Source organism: Trematomus bernacchii, unplaced genomic scaffold, assembly GCF_902827165.1.
Source record: "Trematomus bernacchii unplaced genomic scaffold, fTreBer1.1, whole genome shotgun sequence".
In the NCBI taxonomy this organism is placed as follows: domain Eukaryota; kingdom Metazoa; phylum Chordata; class Actinopteri; order Perciformes; family Nototheniidae; genus Trematomus; species Trematomus bernacchii.
Window position 1 is genome coordinate 243848 of NW_022987551.1, and position 22574 is coordinate 266421.

Genomic DNA, 22574 nt, shown 5'->3' on the forward strand with positions numbered 1-22574 from the left:
CAGGCTTGAAGAACTTGCATCAGTCAAACTTTTGTGTCTATTGGCTGCAGAACCACAATGTTAGCAAAGAGAAAGCTTGTTTGTTTCCTCACTCACTCAGCTCTTAGTGTAGAGTGTAGTTGCATCACAAAGTTACAAAGAAGATGCTGTCATGCACTTGTGTTTTTCCATGTTTCTTTTTTAATATCCTCCTGTCTTCACGGGATGAAATGACGTGATTGGTCAGCTAAGTGGATTTACCAAAGCACCACAGTGATGCATTTCCATTGTCACACGTCCAAGTGCTTTATCTCGGTGGTTATTTGGTAGATTGAGGGCGGCCTGGGGTTATCCCAAAGTGATCTCCATACAGCTGCTGCACTGTGCCAGATTAATATATGTAGATTGGTTCAGTCATGAAACAGAGATTAGATTGGTCTCCTGACTTTAGAGGATGTTCCTACACAAACACTGCTCTTATTGCCTGCTTTAGTGTCTGATGAGTTCCCAACACTGACACACATCTAATATATCTGCACCCCGCACTTTCACCCTCCACGTATTCCTCCTTGCTTTTATTACAACACTTATGCTAAATGCTTCCTTTGTTCCCCCTGTGTTTGTGTGAGGAAGTAAATTAGATCAAACTAATCTCATCTCACGTGATGAAGCTCAAAAAGTTAATCCCTTAACACAGGGTAAAAATCATTTCTGTGTGTGTGTGTGTGTGTGTGTGTGTGTGTGTGTGTGTGTGTGTGTGTGTGTGTGTGTGGTGTGTGTGTGTGTGTGTGTGTGTGTGTGTGTGTGTGTGTGTGTGGTGTGTGTGTGTGTGTGTGTGTGTGTGTGTGTGTGTGTGTGTGTGTGTGTGTGTGTGTGTGTGTGTGTGTGTGTGTGTGTGTGTGTGTGTGTGTGTGTGTGTGTGTGTGTGTGTGTGTGTGTGTGTGTGTGTGTGTGTGTGTGTGGCTGTGTGGATGTGTGTGGGTGTGTGGGTGTGTTGCATCAACACTGAGCCTCATTAGTCTCTGTGTGTGTGTGTGTGTACACGGTGTGACTGTACTAGTTATCAGAACAACCGGCTTTATTTTAATTTCAATTATCTTTTTCCTCATTCATTTATTCTTTAGTCTTTCATCTCCTAATTTTCTCATTTTCATTTTATTTGTATTCCCCATTCCTCTTATAATTTATTCCCCTCAATTTCTGTCAATTACTTGTCATTTTTCCTGTCCTTTTCACACTTCCTCAATTTTCTTCGTTCTTTTCCTGGTTTTGCCTCATTTTCCTCTTCCTCTTCCTCGTCCTCGTCCTCGTCCTCTTCCTCGTCCTCTTCCTCGTCATCCATCTTATTCTTCTTCTACATGTTCTTCTCCTTCCTCTTGTTCCTCCTTTTTCCTCTCGTGTCCCAACTTCTCATACTTCTGCTACATACTATCGTTAACATTATCATCTATTATACACGTTTTAATAACAGAACATACAGTACAGTACATGAAATACATACCTGCAAATCATAACAATACAAGTCATTTGATATTATAAGAAAAACATATTTAAATACGTGCTGGACTTTGAATCAGAGGATAGCAGGTTCGAGTCCCACTGCAGTCAGCATGTCGTTGTGTCCCTGAGACACTTCACCCCACATTGCTCCTGTGGGGATTGCCCACAGTATTGAGTATGTAAGTCGCTTTGGATAAAAGCGTCTAACAAATGACATGTAATGTAAAATACTATTTTTTACACACACACACACACACACACACACACACACACACACACACACACACACACACACACACACAGTGTTTTAATAAGCAAAGTGTGAGGCTTTTAAAAAAAAAGCAAAAGTGTATTGATGGGTGAGTAGGTGGTGTGCAATGCAGCTGATGGTTGCAGGTTGCTCACACACACACACACACACACACACACACACACACACACACACACACACACACACACACACACAGGTTGATTGGATACTGTGTCAGGCATCCTTCATTCCATTACAGATATTGACACAAAACTGTCCCATCGGCACTTATCTCTGCTCCTCTCCCTCTTCTCTCTGAAGTGTGTGTGTGTGTGTGTGTGTCACTCTTTGACACTTTCTTATTCCATTATTCCTCCTGTCACCTGGCTCTCTCTCACTCTCTCTCTCGTGCGCTCTCTGTTTCCCTTCCTCTCCCTCTCACTCTGTGGAGGTCTGCTGATGTTATGACTCTCACATTTCACACTCTCTCTCTCTCCTAATGTTTTCTCATGCTCTCTCCACCTCAACCTCTCACCACTTGTTCGATCACATCTTTCTTTTCCTCAAATGGACTCACTGTTCCTCTGCCTCTCTCTTTCTTTATCTCCTTCTTTCTATCCATTTTCTTTTTTTGTGTCTCACACTCTTATTCCCGTCACTTTCTCAGGCCACTTATTGTCACAGCTGTGTTTTCTCAGTCAGATGTCAGTGAGAAGCTTTCTGGACAGTGTGTCCTCAGCCTGTGTGTGAGAGTGAGGGTGTGTGTGTGTGTGTGTGTGTGTGTGTGTGTGTCGGTACAGGGCAGTGCCATGCCGGTGCCTTCCCACGTGTGGGAGGCAGAAAGGAAGAGAGAGAGAGACAGAAACACTGGGACTTATTGTGCACACATGTCTTTTCTCTCCCTCCTTTCCTCCCCCAGCCTCCCCCCTTCTCTCACTGGGACTCTATTGTCTGATCTGTTACTGTAAGCCTCACTTCATCTGCGCCCTTGTTTGAAAATGAGAAAGAAGCGTATCATTATTGACATGTTGGTGTGATTAGTTCGATGTTCTTTTGGCTCCTGTGCGGTTACATGATGATGTTTACATGGCATTTCAAAATGATCATTATTGGCTTATTTTCCTAGTTTAAAACCAACATTTTTAATTAAGTTTGGTGCAAGTGGAAGCAGCCAAATGGTCCCTATTGATATGGTTAATATGTCTACTGCCTTTTTTACGAACAGCCTTCATTTTAATCCTTAAACGTATAATAATCACCATAAAGAACCCACTGCCTGCGTACTGATTGATTACTGATGTAGTAAACATATTGAAATCAAAGCAGAAGCTGAAACATATGATGGATGGATTTTTATTGTATTCCACTTTTGTCCCTTTATGAGTCTGACATTTTTACTCTAAGTTTAAAGGGGACCTATCATGCAAAATGCACTTGTGTACGTCTTTTCTACATGAATATGTGTCCCCGGTGTTCCAGGGAACTCACCAAGTGTCAGAAAACACAACCCTCTCTATTTTCCTCCATACCCAAATCTCTAAAAAAGGGGCTGCAACGGATCTGATAAAAACTGATCCAGATTTGAACACTGTCCTGACGTCAGGACGGTGGCGCTACGGCTATTGGGCCAACTCCACCAATCAGGAGGAGACAGCCACGGCCATTGCCGTTCGAAAGCGCTGGAGACGCTGTAGTACATATGCCAGGCCAGTAGATGGTGCTGTTCTGCCCTTATCTGCCCTTACACAAACAGAGCTACATGCATGATCTGTTTGGTATTTTGAAAAAAAAAAAGTATAAATATGCCTTATATAGGTATGGTCCTACACTATATTATTCAAATATAGCATGATAGGTCCACTTTAATTAAGCGTGTAGACCGAAAATGAGTGGAAAGTGGATGTATGGATGGGTTAAATGTACACGGTAATAGATAACTGATCATAATAATTGGATGATATATCAATTAGTAAGTTGTTAAAGAAAATAAATGACATTTTGCATTAATAATCTCTATACAGTACTTGATCAAAGTGTTAAAGTCAATCTTTTAAGCAGTGACTCAACACAAGGTCTGGTTTCAGCTTAGCCAATGTCAGATGTTCTGCTTCTGTCTATCCTGTGTATTCTTTATTTATTAGCTACTTTTTTAAAGAAGTCAACGTGGGTTCAAAGAAGCTCGAAGGCGGGGACTTCTCATTACATCTTGACAAATGATGAAAGGAAAGACTCATTGATTAATTTAAAAGAGAATCACTAGTATCAATGCACTCCACTTTGATTTTCTTTTACCTCCAAATACTCTCATCTCAAAAAAACACCCATTAGCACATTTGCAGGTATAAGGGCCCAAAACATCAGGGCTAAACTTAAAAGTCATAAATATATATCACAGACGTTACTTTTTTATCAGACTTCTTGATGTTATGCATGTTGGCATTTGATTAACTTCATGCAAATATGATATTTCTGCTTCTTTCTGAGATCCTTAATGATGTTTTCTTCAATGAGACCTCAATGTCGGTGTAGAGATAGCAGGATCATTATCAACAGATGACAGATTTTCATAGTTAAGCTGTTGCACTCTTTTCTAAACCCCCCACACTTTACATAACAGCCTCAGTGAGGGGAATGAGTTTCTCTCCCATTTTATTTTTACCCTCATGATGTGTCTCTGAGCTCAGTGTGGTCTGAGTCACAGTTCACTGCCGTCATATCACCTGAACAAGTCCCATAATGGGAATCTGTCCAGCAGAACGGCTCTCTGACACCCTGAGATGTGCTTCAGAGGGGGATTAGATGGAGAAAAGAAAACATGCTGTGAGGAACAGAATTACAGCAATATTTGCTTTGAAATGTGCCTAAAGTAATGGGTCACAGTGATTGAATAATATGATTTTGTTGTCATTTCTGACCTGAGTGCGAAAGATAGTTTTTTTCCCAAATGTCCCGCCAGTTACCGGGGGGATGACGCAACATCGTGCTAGAAACAGCGTCTGAGGGCTTCGTAACATTTAACAAACTATGAATAGTGTCATACTCACTTAACGGGAAGAAACTCAGCTATCAGACAATATTAAAAATGTTTAGCTTAACGAAACAAAAGGGTAATAACAAAGGCTCTGAATTAGCCCTGAGCGAAAGAATGCTAACGCACTTAGCACAGAACTCACGGTAAAATACCCTTATTACTTATCGGATCTGCACAAACAAGATATCGACTAGCAAGCTGAGATTTCACAGATTTCAGACATATAAGTATCTGTCACGATCTGTCTGTGTTGTGTTTTGTCTTGTCTTTTTCTGGTTTCCTGTTTTGTTTTGAAATGTTTTCCTGTCTTTACGATATATATGTTCACACCAATCTATACCGAACAATGGATCGGATCTTTCCCAAGGTCTGTAAGGATGCGTGGAAGGGTAGGACCCAAATGCAGACTATCAGAAAAGGTAAACGGTCTTGAAACAAAAACGAGCTTTATTCTTAAAGCTTAACAATAGCATGGCATGAAACACATAGGTTCTATAGAAAACTGACCGTGACCAACATGGTGGGAGACAGGAGAAACAAACAATGAACCGACAGGGGAACACAGGAAGAGACAAGACTAAATACAGAGAGGGGTAATCACAAGACGAGACACAGCTGGGGTAAGGGAGGCAGAAACACAAGGGCAACAGGTGAACACAATCAAACACACCAGGGAAACTAAGACAGGAAGGCAAACACAGGAAGAAGGAACAGAGAAGACACGAGGAAAACATTTCAAAACAAAACAGGAAACCAGAAAAAGACAAGACAAAACACAACACAGACAGATCGTGACAGTATCATCACTGAGCGATCAGAACTCGCGACAGGGGAAGCAAAACCAGACATCACACCACGTAGCTTTACGGAGCAAACACAGCCAATTTGTCTTACCTTTTGCTGTTTCTGATCAAAAGTTGTGTTCAATGGCATTAAAACGATAAAAACGCTGCTGAAGGTTAATCCATAGGTTAATCCAATGTGTCTGTGTCACTTTGAAATGATTTCTGATAATCCATCATTCCATTTTTATGTCAATAACGGAGATTTCATATTAGCTGCTACGATAGCTACTAGAGTGTATGACAGCTTCCGGTATTGGGCATTCTGGCTACGCATCACTCATTCACCAATGGGTAATGTTTAGATGGATTTTAGGAACTTCCCCTCGATTCTATTGGCTCTAACGGTTAAAAAGAGGTGTCAATCATCAAAATCGATAGAGGGGGGCCATAGATATGGAAAATCCACCCAAATGACCCCAGAAGTGTTTTTTCCTTTTTTCTAAAGGACACTAAAATTTACATTTTTTTACTATGTTCAATCTGAATTTACTTTAAAATAAAAAACATCTATATTGATTCTGACTTCTCTACATCCAACTCACAGGTGTATCATTGCTTTGAGAAAAAAGTTTATTAATTTACCCCTTTTAGAAGTGAAGATATAGTCATTTGTTCTGGGAATGTCTTTTTCGAGCCTGAGGCCTGAAAAACAGGCTCCGGGCTTAACAGGTTAAGAAACAGCCTGAAACCTTTTCATTTAGAATGGATAGAATGTTAAAGGTAGGGTAGGTAAGTTTGAGAAACCGGCTCGAGATACACTTGTTATATTCCATGGAATGCTCTTAACATCCCGATAGCAATGAATATCTTAAGTGCTTTGACAAAAAATCCATAAAAAAACGTCATCTGTGGAAGCTGTAGTACTGTAAAAAGCACGACCAATCATCTGAGCCGGCCCGGCTAAAATAACTGGATGGCCTACCTGCCTGTCAGCCTTCCATCTGTGCACAAACTTATCTCGTGCCCTCATTGGTCATGTGCGCGTTCGTGTGTGTCGGAGGAGGGGCTCTGTAAGGAAGTGGCAGATTTTTTCCGGCTGTGTATTTTCAAATTCTAGCGATCTCGAGCCGGTTTCTCAAACTTACCTACCCCACCTTTAAGTTTGTAATTTAAAAAAAAAAAAAAATCAAAAAAAATCCAACTTTTCTCTGTATTATTTAATCTCTAAGTGAATATCGTTGGGTTTGAGACGAGACAAAACAAGACATTTAAAGACTTGGACCTTGGATTCACAGAAACTGGAAAGAACATTTTTTGACAATTTTCAGATATTTTTTAGACCATTTGATTAATCTGGATGGGGTATATTGATTTGTTATTTGATTGATTGATTTGATGTTGCAGCCTATATGTTAATGTGGAAATGGTAAACACATCCAGCATTACAGCGATATTTGCATTCATTTGGAGTCAGGTTTTCTGTCCACCTGTTGAATGTGTGTGTCTTTTAGCTCAGCTTTGGTCTCCACCTTCTCTTGTAGAATATATTTCTCTCTTATTTGTAAATGAGCCAATCGGTTTACCAGCTAAATGCTAACTTTGACTTTTTGTGAATTGGTGCAATACAGGTGGCTTACAGCGGGGCTTTTAGAGCTTCTTTCATTAAAACAACTGTCTGAAAACTAAAAAAGCTTGGCGCACACCTAAGCCAATGGTGCATCCACGTGCTCATTGCAAAGTCCCATATCCTGTTTTGGTAAAGTAATTCTTCTGACTTGGATATGGTCATTAGCTTTACCGTGAAAACAACATGGACGCTACCAAGAAGTTGTGTTGTATTTAATTGTTCAGAAGGTTTTGACAACAAGTCGATACCGGCTTCAAAGTTGTTGTTCAAAGCAGCACAAATATGCCATTTTTATGAATGAAAGAGAAACCTAATTTGTGTATTCGCCCTCTGAATGAGTTCTTCCTCTGCCCGTGCTTCACCTTTTTAACTAAGTATCATGAACATCAGAGAGTAGTTTTACTGTAATTCTGCAGACAGATAAACAAACAGACTGCTGTAAACATCCTCGGAGGTAATGAGCTGAAAGATGATCAAACAGGAAGCTAAAGCCTCTTACACACCGAGCCGATTATCGGCATCGATAGATGTCGGGCCGTCGATGAGCGTCGTGTCACCCTACTCAGATTGGTGTGTACTGCACCGTCGTGCACCGTTGTGTCCGTGCCGACCCCTTCCGCCGTGGATTCGACATGTTGAATCGGGGGGCCGTCGGCCAAAGGCCATCGGCCAAATAAATCACTCTGATTGGCTGTTCAGCTAGCGAATCAGTGCATGAGAAGCGAAACGGAAGTGAGGGACCCAAACAAACTATTAAGAAGGCAAATCTGAGATTTCATTTAACTCCAGCTCTCGACACAGGTTGGGGAAAGCCCCATGAGCTTCTCGCTGTAGAGTGAAAATGGAACGCACACTATTTGTTGTTTGTTTATATCACGCAGTCTGTTCTTCTTCTCTCGGTGTATCACGCAGTCTGTCTTCAGGTTGTTGCCTCTTTTGAATGACGAATACACACTACCGCCACCTGCTGGTAAGGAGAGTTATTGCCACTCACGCATGCGCAGTTCGTACGTGGTTCTTGGCCGTCGGCTGAAGTCTTTGCGGTGTGTTCCAGGGCGACACATGGCCAAGACGCAGGAGACGTGAGCCAACGTTCCGTCGGGACGTGTTCTTTGGTGTCCGTTTTGCATCGTTATCTATGCAGTCATCAATACCAACAACACCTTCTCCATCACATGCATCTATCGTTAAAAATGAAGCTTTAGAGTTTTGCAGCGAAATCAAAAACAGATCAATATCTGTTTTGTGATTCAAACGGCGTGTGGCTTTAAACCTTGGAAGGAGAAAAAGTGAAGTGCTTTGGAAGGAGCAGGGGAGTGATTTGCCAGCAGAGCTGAATGAGGCCGAGTAAATATGGGTTTTCTTAATGAGGCAACAGCATAATGCACCTGCTGCTCTCACACACACGCACACACGCACACGCACACACTGACACTGACACACACACACGCACATGCACACACTGACACTGACACTGACACACACACACACACGGTCCACAGGTGAATATCACAGTGGGCCGGGTCTGTGGCTTTTCTTGTGGCAGTGGTCAGGACGTGGTAATAATACCAATGTGCAGCTGCCAGCCTGCCATTGGAACTGATTACTGGAGCGAGAGAACAAGGCGGCAATGGAGAGAGAGAGAGAGAGAGAGAGAGAGAGAAAGGGGGAGATTCATGCCATCACTGTAGTACGGCATCAGTGCTCGTCTGTCTGCATGCAACTGATAAAGAGGAGGAAGAAGTTATAGTTTGTTCTCTGGGAGATAATTGAATGATTAATCATATTATTTTAACTAGAGCTCTGGATCATACCTATTAATTAATGAATGCATATATATATATATATATATATATATATATATATTGCACAAGCTAGAGTGGAGATAATGATATTGTAGGAAAGAGAGAGAGAGAAAGTGGTATATTTGGTAAACGGCTTGAAAGTTAGCATCTCCCTCGTTCCTTCCATTAAAAGCCAATGGGATTGTTCCATTGGATTTCGAAATATAGCTTATAATAAGATCTGTGGCAAACACAAGTTTATGGTACTTACGTATTTTGTTCAGCCGGATAATCTCCACATAAAACCACTTGGAAGCATAAATGCAATGGACAGATGTAAATAGCGAGCGTAACGTAAGGGAACTACAGCACGGTCACATGACTTCACGTCACCACCGCTAAGCTAAAGGTGGCTAATGTTGGGCTATAAAGGAACTACAGCGTGGTCACATGACTTTACGTCACCACCGCTAAGCTAAAGGTGGCTAATGTTGGGCTATAAAGGAACTTCAGCACGGTCACATGACTTCACGTCACCACCGCTAAGCTAAAGGAGGCTAATGTTGGGCTATAAAGGAACTACAGCACGGTCACATGACTTCACGTCACCACCGCTAAGCTAAAGGCGGCTAATGTTGGGCTATAAAGGAACTACAGCGCGGTCACATGACTTTACGTCACCACCGCTAAGCTAAAGGCGGCTAATGTTGGGCTATAAAGGAACTACAGCACGGTCACATGACTTCACGTCACCACCGCTAAGCTAAAGGTGGCTAATGTTGGCTATAAAGGAACTACAGCACGGTCACATGACTTCACGTCACCACCGCTAAGCTAAAGGAGGCTAATGTTGGGCTATAAAGGAACTACAGCACGGTCACATGACTTCACGTCACCACCGCTAAGCTAAAGGTGGCTAATGTTGGGCTATAAAGGAACTACAGCGCGGTCACATGACTTCACGTCACCACCGCTAAGCTAAAGGTGGCTAATGTTGGGCTATAAAGGAACTACAGCACGGTCACATGACTTCACGTCACCACCGCTAAGCTAAAGGAGGCTAATGTTGGGCTATAAAGGAACTACAGCACGGTCATATGACTTCACGTCACCACCGCTAAGCTAAAGGTGGCTAATGTTGGGCTATAAAGGAACTACAGCACGGTCACATGACTTCACGTCACCACCGCTAAGCTAAAGGTGGCTAATGTTGGCTGTGATGATGCTTAATAGTCTCATTGAGACACTCACCAGTGGGATATTTACTGAGGTAGTTTATGTCTTGGACAAAAAGTTTAAATCACTTCAGCTTTTATTAACCGCAGAGCTTTTTCAGGATAACAAACAAAAACACATTGAGAAAAAACCATTACGACAGGAAGTGCTAAAATGCTGACTCAATTCAGGGTTTAAGGAGGACTCATTCCTGCTCTCCACTCTATTGCGTGTACTGGTTATCAAAATCGCAATATAGACTAGTAGTGTAATCTTTAAATCTCAGGAGGTACAATAACACTAATTGTCTGGTTCGGTTCAACCACGAGCATTACCATAATTTTAGTTTAGTACAGATTCTCTTGTTGTGAAAACAATCGATCCCTCCAATATCAGTCAAAAATGATTGCAATTAGTTATTTTTCCCACATTTTGCAGTGTGTGTGTGTGTGTGTGTTCTGCAACAGTCTTCCCTCTCACTATATTATGGAACAGGTGTGAGGGCTCTGTCATTAATCACCAGCCGCCCTCGATGCTCACAGCTGCACTCTCTCCTCTTCCTCACATCGTTTCTCCTCTTCCTCCTCACACCTCCCTCCCACATGCATGGTTACAATCTAAATTCAGCTCACATTGTGGAATGGATTCTGTATCTGCTGCCAAACCCCCCCCCCCCCCCTCCACACACACACACACACACACACACACACACACACACACACACACACACACACACACACACACACACACACACACACACACACACACACACACACACACACACACACACACACACACACACACACACATTAACCCATTCTTTCTTTATTTCGTCACCTTTCTTTTGGATTTTTTTTCTCTCCGCCTATTTTGTCCAAACACCTCCTGCCTCCTCCTCTTCTTGTTTCTGTCATCCGTCCATCCATCCTACCTTCCTTTCAGCCGAGTGTTTGTCCGGCTCTGGGGCAGTATTTCGGGGGTTGGCATGGCAGCCTGGCACGAGCACACAAGACTCCCCATTACCCCCCCGGCGTGCCCCTCAGGAGGGTTAGGAAATCTTTATTTACTGTACATCGCTCCACATCTCACACAGCCTTTCTCCTCGTGGCCATGCTCTCTGGTCGTCCTCTTTATGTAACTTCGGTCCTGTTGGTTCTTGGGTACATTTGGCATCAGAACACACACTTCCAAGAATGCTTTAAATCAGAATCAGAATACCTTTATTAGTCCCCCAGAGGGGAAATGTACATTTGTTACAGCAGAAAAGAGCCAAAGACACCAAAAAGCGTGACCACATCACCCCTATTCTGGCCTCACTGCACTGGCTTCCAGTTCGGTTCAGAATTGATTTAAAAATCCTTTTATTTGTTTTTAAAGCCCTAAATGGGCTGGCTCCGGCCTATATAGCTGAACTCCTCCAGCGCTACACCCCAGCCAGAGCTTTAAGGTCTGCTGACCAGCTGCTGCTGGTAGTGCCCAAGACCAGGCTCAAAACCCGAGGGCACCGAGCCTTCGCAGCAGCTGGCCCTAGGCTCTGGAACACTCTGCCCCTCCATGTGAGGTCGGCCCAGACCCTAGGGGTTTTTAAATCTACACTAAAAACATACTTCTTCTCTCTGGCCTTCTAATTAGAGCGGAGCACGACTCCTGACTTTTCCTTGTGTTTTATTTTTATTTTTTATTTTATTTTTTATATATATCTGTTGTAATTTATTGTCTTTTATTGTGATTGTAGTAATGTGTTTTTATTACATGTACAGCATTTGGCTCGACCAAAAATCGCTTTTAAATGTGCTTTATAAATAAAACTTGATTTGATTTGATTTGATTTTTATGTCAACTAAGAAGCATGCATAAAAAGATATTTTTAGAGTTAGAAGGAAAATGTTCGTAGCAAAGGGTAAAAAACAAGAATACTTACTCTTACTTCCAATCGAGTGTAAGATGATTGCTGGTGATGCAATATGATTTACAATATTGGAGGGATTGATTATTTTTGCATTATAATGGTGTAGTGTGTAGTATTATTATGTGGCAATGAAACACTCAAGTCCCAGGCTCCTCCAACAGAGCAACTTATATATATAGGACATAAAACAAATAAAACCAATAGAATAATGCAAGAGATGCTTTGAGATGTGCAAAATAAAACAGATATAGTGCAAGAAGAGCCTATATACAAGTACATTGAATATGCTATATAGATAAATAATTAGCAAGATGCAAACAGATGAATGTTGTTCAGGTGTTTAGTCGTCTTATTGCCTGTGGGATGGAACTGTTTCTACGTCCGGTGGTTTTAGGAGCTCTTACTCTTAAATCTGCCACATTTTAAAACGGAAACTCCAGCCTTTACTTCAGGACAAAACTGCTGCAGTGTTCGATGACTCTGTGAACCGTAGAAAACTCAGTGCACTCTGTTTGTTTTCCTGTAGAATTGAGTCCTTCACACTAAAATCTAATGGAATTCCTCCTCCTTCCCCCTCTCTGCCTCCCGTCCCTCCGTTGGATTAATGGCACAATGATTCTTTCCAGCTCTCTTCTTCCTTCCTCTACACAGTGTGCTGACACACTCACACACACATAAAAACAGCTACCTGTTATTGTGTGAATGAATGTTTTTAAAAGGAAGGTTAGCGGCGTAGAAAGGACACGTCTTATCTGCCTCTTTGTCTCTTTTTTCACTGCACCACTCTCACCATTGTTGAGTGAACGAAGCGATTCAAAATCAATACACACACACACACACACACACATACACACACTTCTTGGACTGTAGCCAGGTGTGTGTGTGTGTGTGTGTGTGTGTGTGTGTGTGTGTGGGGGATATCGTCTCTCAAGTCCTATTCTTGTTGTTTTTATGCTCTTGACTTGTTCCATCATTTGGGGTCCCCACCCTGGTTCTGCAAGATTTAGTGCCAATGAAACACACACACACACACACACACACACACGCGCATACATACATACATACATACATACGCACGCACGCACGCACGCACACATACATACACACACACGCACATACATACATACATACACACACGCACACATACATACATACATACACACACACGCACACATACATACATACATACATACATACGCATACATACATACATACATACATACATACATACACACACACGCATACATACATACATACATACATACACACACACACACACACGCATACATACATACATACATACATACATACGCACGCACACATACATACACACACATACATACATACACACATACATACACACACGCACACATACATACATACATACATATGCACACACGCATGCATACATACATACATACATACATACATACATACACACACACGCACACATACATACATACATACATACACGCACACATACATACATACATACATACACACATACATACATGCACACATACATACATACATACATACGCACACATACATACATACATACATACATACGCACGCATACATACATACACACATACATACATACGCACACATACATACATATACACATACATACATACATACATACACACACACACGCATACATACACACACATACACATTACACACAGCCACACACACACTGCTCTTGTTTTTGTTTTGTCCTATGTCTTTCATGTATAACGCTATTATTACAATGATCTTTTATGACATCTATGGGTCTATCTGTTTGGACCAATAGCCTGATGCTATTTCAAACAGCTGATAAGCTCTAACCTTATTTAACCCTTCATATCATTTCTGAAGGACTCTACTGTATCATTGGAAGAAAAACAGGTCAAGGACGGAGCCCTTATCTCCTCCGTCCATCTCACATGTTCACCTATTTAAAGGCTCATTAAAGAGGAGCTGCACACTCAATGTGTTTCTTTGAGCTGTAAACTAAATGACATGGCGGTACTGTGATTAAACACATCAATGCTGGTGTTACTACTAACAATTTCGTACCGTATTAAAAAAAACAGTTTTTTGGGTGAAACAGAAACAAGTTTAACCGTTACAAATCTCATTGCAAGATGTTGATATATAAGGGTTGAAATGTATATTAAACTTTAATACAATCTGGGGATGTCATTGAACATCTCAGACTGTTGCCAACTTTTTTGCAACTTTATAAAATCATGCACCGGTTGCAAAGAGGGTCAAAATAGAGAGTGAAGTTACACTTTAAACAAGGACACTTCACTTGACCCTTAAGATATATTTATGGTTCTGCTCTTGGCAAAAATGTCTCTTGTTAATTTCAGCTTAGTCCGTTAGACTTTGACCGCACAAGTTACATTTATGCAGGGAATCTGAGTTAGAAGATGAGGCAATTAAAACAATGGAGAAAACTGAAGATTAATGCAAGTTTTAGAGGAAATAATGGGACTGCTTCATGTTTTAAAGTTTTTTTTTAAATGTGTTTTTAGTAAGATGCGCCCAACATTAGCCACCTTTAGCTTAGCGGTGGTGACGTGAAGTCATGTGACCGTGCTGTAGTTCCTTTATAGCCCAACATTAGCCACCTTTAGCTTAGCGGTGGTGACGTGAAGTCATGTGACCGTGCTGTAGTTTCTTTATAGCCCAACATTAGCCACCTTTAGCTTAGCGGTGGTGACGTGAAGTCATGTGACCGTGCTGTAGTTCCTTTATAGCCCAACATTCGCCACCTTTAGCTTAGTGGTGGTGACGTGAAGTCATGTGACCTTGCTGTAGTTCCTTTTATAGCCCAACATTAGCCACCTTTAGCTTAGCGGTGGTGACGTGAAGTCATGTGACCTTGCTGTAGTTCCTTTATAGCCCAACATTAGCAGCCTTTAGCTTAGCGGTGGTGACGTGAAGTCATGTGACCGTGCTGTAGTTCCTTTATAGCCCAACATTAGCCACCTTTAGCTTAGCGGTGGTGACGTGAAGTCATGTGACCGTGCTGTAGTTCCTTTATAGCCCAACATTCGCCACCTTTAGCTTAGTGGTGGTGACGTGAAGTCATGTGACCTTGCTGTAGTTCCTTTTATAGCCCAACATTAGCCACCTTTAGCTTAGCGGTGGTGACGTGAAGTCATGTGACCGTGCTGTAGTTCCTTTATAGCCCAACATTAGCAGCCTTTAGCTTAGCGGTGGTGACGTGAAGTCATGTGACCGTGCTGTAGTTCCTTTATAGCCCAACATTAGCCGCCTTTAGCTTAGCGGTAGTGACGTGAAGTCATGTGACCCTGCTGTAGTTCCTTTTATAGCCCAACATTAGCCGTGTGTTAGACTTGCATTTTTTTCTTCCAAGTCAACTGTTTGGAATGAAATCCTTATTTGGAAATGTCATAAAGCCTTGAAACATATTTGAGTATCCAAGCTTTCGAAGGATTCCTTGCGAAGCGGGTAGATCCGGTCCCCCGTTGCCCTCTGCTTTGAGTTCAGGACAACCCGTTCATCTGGGATCAATTAACTCTGCCCTGTGACTCTGCTCAACATAATGAAAGGCTTTCACCCAGTAATGCCTTTGTTCTTGATGGCTCTGTTTGTGTTCCTCCTCTACTCGGAATCAAGTTAGAAGTTGGGGGTGCATCTGAGAAGGTCTATTTTCTGCCCTCTTGTTTTTCGGGTCTTTTGAGTTTGTGTATTGTGTTTGAAGTCTCCTTATTTAAAGTGGACCTATCATGCTATATTTGAATAATATAGTGTAGGACCATACCTATATAAGGCATATTTATACTTTTTTTTTTTTCAAAATACCAAACAGATCATGCATTTTAGCCATGCCTCATTTCGCTCAATTTGACATTTTCTAGCTCTGTTTTTGCAAGGGCTGATTCTGTGAGAACAGCACCATCTAGAGGCCTGGCATATGTACTACAGCGTTTCCAGCGCTTTCGAACGGCAATGGCCGTGGTTGTCTCCTCCTGATTGGTGGAGTTGGCCCAATAGCCGTAGCGCCACCGTCCTGACGTCAGGACAGTGTTCAAATCTGGATCAGTTTTTATCAGATCCGTTGCAGCCCCTTTTTTAGAGATTTGGGTATGGAGGAAAATAGAGAGGGTTGTGTTTTCTGACACTTGGTGAGTTCCCTGGAACACCGGGGACACATATTCATGTAGAAAAGACGTACAAAAGTGCATTTTGCATGATAGGTCCCCTTTAATTTAAATTTAGGGTTGGTGATCATGAATTTGACCAGGAATGCCATGCAGATGCAGAATGGCATCTTGGGTAGAAAACAGCGGTTGATGTCAGGAAACCCCAAATCACACCCCAAATGTTTCCCTTCTTGATTTTTTTCCTCCGTTTCCCACTGTTTCCTTTCCTTCTCCATTGTTTGACTCTCTCATGGATCTCGATAGGTATTTTGATGCGTGTCGGTCAATTAATCTTTTCTACTGGGTAGGGTTTGCTAATGAGAAATGTTTCTGAACTGTTACCAGCTCCACATTTTCAGAAACAGGGATTTATATTTAAAAAAAATAGTATTTCTTAAAAGTTTTATTGTGCCTTTTCGTTTTTTATAGAAAGTGTTGTTCCTACTACGCTTTAAGTTACTTCACTGGTGGCGAGAAGTCAACATGTCTTGTATTTAGCTTTAGCCGTAATACCTATTTGAAAGTTTAGCAACACTTTTGAACACAAGCTGCTAAACTTGACAACAGGCGCTAGTGATACAACTAAATAGAAAGGTCCCAGAACTATTGTTCTTAGTTGTGCTCATTGCCTGAGAAACAGCTAACTTGTGCATTTAAAGAAAGAATATCTACTTATACTGATAGAAAGATGTTTTTTTGCGTACAAAATATTTTTGTTTCTGTTCTTTAAGGTCACATACATAGGAAACAGGACTCTGTGATAACTGGGGTGGGAGAAATAATCGATACAGCATAGTATCGCAATACTTTGCGTGGCAATATTGTATTGATACACGGATGCCAAGTATCGATATTTGATTATATAAACTATTCATATTGCAAATTCAAGTTCTTTGTAACAATTGCTTTTTTCAACGGGTCAAGTCAGTGGGATTGGCTGGAAGTTAGTCCAAACAAAGAAGTAAATATATCGCAATATATCATATCGCAATACTTAGCATATCGTAGAATCGCAATACTATCGTGTTGTGGATTAAGTATCGCGATAGTATCGTATCGTGGGGAGCCTGGTGATTCCCAGCCCTAGTAATAACCATAAATATTGAGCAAAATCTCCATCAGAAGCAACACATAATATCTGATACTGCAGAGGAATGGCCTCAGCTGCCTCCCTGACACCTCCCATCCTCGCTCTGCTCTCTTGCTCCCCACGAAAAAAAGTCCATCAACTCGTTTCCGGTTGAGTTGAGCCTCCTATTCCCAGCACAGATCCTTGCATAAGCCCGAGTCAGGATGAAGGAGCACTCTGTTTCTACTGTGGTGAAGGACGAGGGGTATTTTTTTTATCAGACGTGAACATTCGGGTCAAATGGTCGTCTTAGAACTGGATTCTAGGTGGTCCTCGATGGGGCTTTGGCACCGATACACATGACTGTTATCAATGAACTCAAAGAACATTGGAGACATATTTATGGGGTTGATGATGGGTTGGAGGTTAGAGAATGATCACTTTTTATTGTGGTTATAGACAACAAAAGGGACAAATAGTTGTGTCAGAATACAAAAAAGAGCTGAATGGAGATGTTCAAACCCTGCCTTCACTCACATCTTCCCACACCTGCAGGGTCGAATGTTGGGTAAAGTGTACATGGTTGTTAGCTCTTGAAAATCTCATTCTGTTTTTGGATCTTTAATCAGGATCATTTACAAGGCTGCTTCACCGCCATTGAGCAGCTAAACTTAAAACATCCAACTTGGTGACCATGGTATTTTCATTAATGGCCACCAAGCATTATAATATGATTTCAGCTGAGCTTAAAACGGGCAAAGACTTTCCCTCTTTCCCCCACGGTGCAAACAAAATGAATATGAAGCAACCAGTCTGCATTACCTTGACCGTCATTTGAGTTTTTAGTTGGAATAATAGTAATATTGTGGTAGATAATTATGCTGGTATTTATGTTTTATAAATCTGGGAAATTAGCTAATAGCTCAAGATGGCATGGAGTGTCTCTTTTCTTTTTGAGATCAATGTATTTATTTGCATGGGTCTTGTTCAATAAAGACAATATATCTGCTTCTGAAACGTCTACTAATATTCGGTCATAGTAAACTTATTATTACTAACTCTGGGGGATTCAGACACATCTCCAAACACTGATATAGATCCGTCGTGTTTGTTCAGATCCATAAAATGAAGTCACCATTGTTTTTCACACGAGTGCTGAAACCAGTGACTAATGGCGCGTCTCCACTACAGCGCGGAGCACGGTTTAAGAGGGCTGTGACGTCAGCGGCCCGTCTTTGGTTGCGTTTCCACTTGGCCTAGTACCGGCCGGCGGGTCCTAATTCACAGTTTTTCTGGCCTCATAAAATCGCGGGTCTAGGGCCAGAGACAACGAGGCTGAGTCGGGCTGAGTATGCTAAACTAGAGAGAGCATCGCTGGCAAGGGGGCTACAACTACAACAAGATGGACATATTTGACCGTGATTTAATTGTAATACACGTTTCAAAATGATGCCGAAGTAACAACATACTGATACCGGTTAGTAAAAACCATGAATTAATGCTTTGACAAGTCTGCAGACAGACGGCAGGCGAAAAAACCTTTTAAAATGCTTGTTTTCTAAATGGAGATTGGCTAAGCTAACGCAGTATATGCTCCGACCGTCCACACTCACAACAACGGCCTATACAGACATAAATAAAGCAGCGACTGTATTCACCATGACACAGGCAGTCTGTGGTTTGTACTTGTTTAACTTTTGTCTAGTTTCTGAACAGATATGAGGAGCTGTGAGCTCTGAGTGCTAACAGCTAACGGCTGTGTTGTTTTTCTGAGGTTCTCATTGAAGATGACGTCACGGCTCCGCCTACACTGCGTTACTATAGATACTACCCCAGTTCCTAAACTGTAATGGAAATGCGCCATAAAGTGAGCCAGTCCTAACGAGGCCTAGCCATACCGAGCGAGGCCGAGCGAGGCCGTGTAGTGGAAATGCGCCATTAGACTGCTGACATTCCATTGACCCGAAGTGTCACAATTGGCAAAGATTTTGGAAAGGACTTGCACAAGACAGGGTTTCAGAGCCCGGAAACAGCATCAGTCGACCTTTACACAGCGTGGTTGGGATGGGTACCTGCCCTTCATTCAGATAAATTACCTCTATCCTTTGTTTTGACTGATAATTTGACTCCTAGATCATTGACCCCAGTTAGAGAAGCAGTGATTTAGTGAGCTTTACGATGCTCACAAACTTTTACAAGTGTTGTTGGTGCTAAAAATAGCCAGTAAACCTCCTGTTTGTTTGCATGGCAGACGGCGTTTGCAAGGTGGCTCTCTGTCATCCTTCACACTTTAGTATTGCATGTGCGTGTGTGTGTGGGTGCGTTTGCCCGTGTGTGTGTGTGTGTGTTATCCAAACACTTTCTTCCGACAGACCGTAGGGGCCACGTTCCAAGAAAAGTGTTGCGGCTTCTAGAGTCTGTTTTCTTTCTGACATGCTGAAGTGAATCTGGACATTTGGTTATTGAAACAGAGATAGCAGTGTACCTTCTGCTTTGCTGTGTAAACACAACTAAACCTGTCTTAATGTACAAAGAGAAACCTTGGACACACATTGCATTGCAAGGTCATACCAGTATTTTTAGATTTAACCGGAAGAATATAGAGGTTGAAACGCTGTGATTGTTTATACCATGCAACCCAGTGTTCCCTTTTTAAGTTATTTTTAGATTGCGTCATGTCTGTTAGTTCTGAGAGATCAGAAGTGTATGAATATTAGTCATAATTAAGCAACTTAACCCTGTTTTTCAATTTTTAGACCAAAGTACATCACTTTCTCCAGGACTTTCTCAAATAAGAAAATCAAATGACACGATTATAACTTATTTTGGTGACGGCACAGTATACTTTTCTGCAGAAGAGCCTCTCTTGAAACACAACTACACACTTATTCTTCACCACAGGTTCCAGATATTGACCCCCTTTGAAGCACTGCTAATGGGATGATAATTGGTCCACCACTTTTAGACAGAAAACTCTCACTGTTGGAAGGATTACCGTGCACATTTATGCAGTGTTAATGTTCTGGATGAATAAAGTTTTTCTTTAAACTTCTCTTTTTAGTTGTGGATATCAGATGAAACACAGAGATAATAGTTTCTTTAACACATTAAATAGTATTCCCTATTGTCATTACTCATTTTTATTTGGGTTGCATTATCGTTGACACCAACCCCACCAATGCACACTTATGTAAATACATTTAACAATCCAAATATGTATATATGTCGATTCAGATGATCAACGTTTTACCCGCAATCCCTTGTTTTCCAAATTGTGATCGACAAAGTACTTCTTCTCTTCTCCTTATGTTGCCCATGCTGCATGTATTGCGATATTTGATTGTTTTAGTCACTGTTATCCAACTGTTGTGCATCAGCTAGTCTCATGCTACTGGAAATCTGCCTCGATGACCTCGATGGACCTTTGAGGCGGTTCAAATACTTGGCTGTGTTTTGACTGGCATACAGGGGGAAAGTCATTAGTGCCTCTTTCCTGTCCAACACCCAGGTGCATGATGGGAGCTGGTGTCTGGGCGGGGTGCAAAACTCTGCCCTTCCTGTCTCTTGTGCTGCTGACTAGACTTCTTTTATATGTGTTTGTTTAAAAAAAAAGTGTGTGTGTGTGGTGTGTGTGTGTGTGTGTTGTGTGTGTGTGTGTGTGTGTGGTGTGTGTGTGTGTGTGTGTGTGTGTGTGTGTGTGTGTGTGTGCTGTGTGTGTGTGTGTGTGTGTGTGTGTGTGTGTGTGTGTGTGTGTGTGTGTGTGTGTGTGTGTGTGTGTGTGTGTGTGTGTGTGTGTGTGTGTGTGTGTGTGTGTGTGTGTGTGTGTGTGTGGTGTGTGTGTGTGTGTGTGTGTGTGTGTGTGTGTGTGTGTGTGTGTGTGTGTGTGTGTGTGTGTGTGTGTGTGTGTGTGTGTGTTCCCTGGAACACCGGGGACACATATTCATGTATAAAAGACATACAAAAGTGCATTTTGCATGATAGGTCCCCTTTAAGGAACAAAGTTAACTGTGGTTAATTTGTCTCCAGGCTGTGTTTTATAACAGCCTGTTTGTTGTTAGCCCAACTCTGATTTAAAGAGTCTACCTTAGTTCCTTCTGTTGTTTATTTAAACCAGTGCCTTTGCGGCCATTTGTTTTGATTGTGGCTGTTTGTTGCCAATTTTAGTGCACGCTTTCATTAAACAACTTCCTATTTACCAAATTCAACTGGTTATATGTTACTTTCCACTTTCCACGAGCCGAGACGTAACATACACCAACATCATTTATTCTACTTTTGAGAATCATGATTAAAAAAAAACAACCCCTCCAATATCGCAATTGCATTATCAGTCAAGTCAAGTATTGATTTATTTCCCCCACTTCTTCCATACCAGTCTCTATACCCCCCCCCCCCCAGGCTATTTGATGAGTGGAGAAGATGCAGAACCAGCAATATGGTTGTTAAATGTCAAATCAATAAAATGCACGTCTGGGGGAAAGAAATAAAATACTGTTCTTCTGTCGCCGCTCGTTGATAGAATCACAAACGGGTTTATCACCAGGCAGGTTGACACGTACGAGGAATTTGACTTGGTGTCGTATATATAACTATAATAACATAACAAAATATAGTAAAATATAGCAGAATTGACATTGAATTAGAATGTAAAATATGTGCAGTAATAAAAAAACAAACAGGTATTGTGTACAGTGTGTGTGTGTTCATTCACTACTGTACGCTGATGATGTTCCTCCGTCTGTCCACGACAATATAAACAAATAAACTAAATGTCAAATCAATAAAATAATCCTTTGGGGGAATGAAAGAAATACAATGCTGTTCTTCTGTCGCTGCTTGTTGGTAGAATATGTGTTCAATCAGGACTAAACCCAGCAGACTCAGGGTCAGTTTCATCCCACAGGCCATAAGACTGTTAAACACCTGGACTTTTGAAAGAACATCCATAAACATTCATCTGTCTGCAACTTACAAATTATGTATCTAATATATCATATCCCAATTACTATTTTAACACTTGTATCTGTTGTATTGTGTTGCTCTGTTGGAGGAGTCTGTGACCTCAGATTTTCATTGACATATCTACACTGTAGCTATGAGCACATGACAATAAAAGCCTTGAAACTGGAATCTACTGTACGCTGATGATGATGTTCCTCCATGAACCCAGGAGTTCGGGGTTTTTTGTGACGGTTGATTAATGGGGATCCACGAGAATATACAAATCTAATAAAACGCTCCTTTTGGGGAAGTGTGTGT

The 22574-nt window shown here is 41.6% G+C and overlaps 1 protein-coding gene across 1 annotated transcript in view; it reads left to right on the forward strand.

Annotated features, from left to right (window-relative positions):
• The window catches only part of LOC117477154 (chloride channel protein 2-like), a gene marked incomplete at its 3' end in the record, with an annotated part of 111474 nt that overhangs the window by 36256 nt on the left and 52644 nt on the right, over positions 1 to 22574 (forward strand).